The sequence below is a fragment of the Colletes latitarsis genome, unplaced genomic scaffold (assembly GCF_051014445.1).
Source record: "Colletes latitarsis isolate SP2378_abdomen unplaced genomic scaffold, iyColLati1 scaffold0080, whole genome shotgun sequence".
NCBI classification, from domain to species: domain Eukaryota; kingdom Metazoa; phylum Arthropoda; class Insecta; order Hymenoptera; family Colletidae; genus Colletes; species Colletes latitarsis.
Window position 1 is genome coordinate 37,501 of NW_027488430.1, and position 2,500 is coordinate 40,000.

General features: G+C 49.4%; 1 non-coding gene across 1 annotated transcript; it reads right to left on the minus strand.

Annotated features, from left to right (window-relative positions):
* Positions 1–831: 831 nt before the first annotated feature.
* On the minus strand, positions 832–986 carry LOC143351150 (5.8S ribosomal RNA). The gene has a single exon (XR_013081519.1). It is a non-coding gene; the product is annotated as a 5.8S ribosomal RNA (ribosomal RNA).
* Positions 987–2,500: the final 1,514 nt, after the last annotated feature.

Genomic DNA, 2,500 nt, shown 5'->3' on the forward strand with positions numbered 1-2,500 from the left:
GTAAGTTCGAAAGAAAAGCATTCGTGGACTGGACGACCGGCTAAACGCGCGGTCTCGCAATCGATATACATATTCGTAACAAAGAGAGACATGGGGCGACCAACTTCTCAGAGTATATCCCTTCTTTTGGGTTCCGTTCGTATCGCGCTTCTCGTCGTGTTCGTTCGAGCCTCTCCATAGAGGATGATCGTCCGATTCGTTTGATAAATTATCATTTTTCCCTGGGGCTGTACGAACGAACAGAGAGGAAGACGACGACCGACGGATACCACAAATTTCACGTGGTAGGGCATATATTACATATCATAATTATCAGTGTTTGATCAAATTTCTTTCCAGTGTCCTTTTTGTTATGCTCCAAAACTAGTATACGCTTTATTTTCTCTTTCCTTTGCATAAATTATTAACTTCGGGCAACGTCGGGAGCGCCGGTAATCATTAGATTTGTACGAAACGCGATTTGCGCCCCACGGTGGTTTTTAGTGCCGTCAAAGTCAGAAATCGTAGGAGCGGTGCTTTAACGGGCGGTCGTGATGATACTCCAGACAACACGACGCACGACGCCGTAAAACACTCGCGCGAGTCCAGACTGATCTCTGCCTCACCACGCAAGGGGTGCGCAAACTTGCCAATAATATATAATATTTATTCTTTTTCGTACGTCCAGCGACAAACGCCAACGAAATACCCAAATTCTCGCTCGTACGTTGATACCTTTCTCTTCATCGACCCGGCTCCGAAACGTTCTTCGCCATCTCCCCGAAAGGAGAGGTAAACGACGGCGGGGTTAGGGAATCTGAGAACAACGCAAGCAGTTTTAGGACAAGTGAACGACCCTCAGCCAGGCGTGGTCCAGGAATTTTATCCGTGGACCGCAATGTGCGTTCGAAATGTCGATGTTCATGTGTCCTGCAGTTCACACGTTGACGCGCAATTAGCTGCGTTCTTCATCGACCCACGAGCCAAGTGATCCACCGTTCAGGGTAATCATATACAATTTACAATTTTTTTCTTTGTATTTAAAAATGCTCCTTGTTCTTTGCTTTAAAAATATTCGATGTTCGCACCTCCGACCAGCGTATCGACGGAGGATTGAACGCGCCATATCGACGACAAAAGTTTCTTTTTGTTTCCTGAATGACGGAAAACCATCGTTCGACGGCCGGGCGTACAGTACATTCAAAAGCCTTTGCGCGTGGCTGCGACCAAACGGGTATAATACACCCGTATATTCTTGGTTCCGAACAGTAACTTCACGCGCAATCGGGCGAACGCACGCGGCAGCGCCCATCGGTTGCTCGATGAAATCGATGCGATAAACTACAGCCTTCTCGGCTGGTCGTCGTTAGTCGCGCGAGCAACGGATGGCCGCACAATCGACGCGTCGTCGTTTGCGATTATTCGCCTCACGTTAGCCATGAGTATGTATATTATTCATTTACGAACGAACGCGGCAGCGTCCATCGGTTGCTCGATGAAATCGATGCGATAAACTACAGCCGTCTCGGCTGGTCGTCGTTAGTCGCGCGAGCAACGATGGCCGCAAAATCGACGCGTCGTCGTTTGCGATTATTCGCCTCAAGTTAGCCATGAGTATGTATAACATTCATTTACGAACGAACGCGGCAGCGTCCATCGGTTGCTCGATGAAATCGATGCGATAAACTACAGCCGTTTCGGCTGGTCGTCGTTAGTCGCGCGAGCAACGATGGCCGCAAAATCGACGCGTCGTCGTTTGCGATTATTCGCCTCAAGTTAGCCATGAGTATGTATATTATTCATTTACGAACGAACGCGGCAGCGTCCATCGGTTGCTCGATGAAATCGATGCGATAAACTACAGCCGTTTCGGCTGGTCGTCGTTAGTCGCGCGAGCAACGATGGCCGCAAAATCGACGCGTCGTCGTTTGCGATTATTCGCCTCAAGTTAGCCATGAGTATGTATATTATTCATTTACGAACGAACGCGGCAGCGTCCATCGGTTGCTCGATGAAATCGATGCGATAAACTACAGCCGTTTCGGCTGGTCGTCGTTAGTCGCGCGAGCAACGATGGCCGCAAAATCGACGCGTCGTCGTTTGCGATTATTCGCCTCAAGTTAGCCATGAGTATGTATATTATTCATTTACGAACGAACGCGGCAGCGTCCACCGGTTGCTCGATGAAATCGATGCGATAAACTACAGCCGTCTCGGCTGGTCGTCGTTAGTCGCGCGAGCAACGATGGCCGCAAAATCGACGCGTCGTCGTTTGCGATTATTCGCCTCTGGCTATCCGTGAGTATGTATAATATTCATATACGAACGAACGCGGCAGCGCCCATCGGTTGCTCGATGAAATCGATGCGATAAACTACAGCCTTCTCGGCTGGTCGTCGTTAGTCGCGCGAGCAACGATGGCCGCAAAATCGACGCGTCGTCGTTTGCGATCATTCGCCTCAGGCTATCCGTGAGTATGTATAATATTCATTTACGAACGAACGCGGCAGCGTCCATCGGT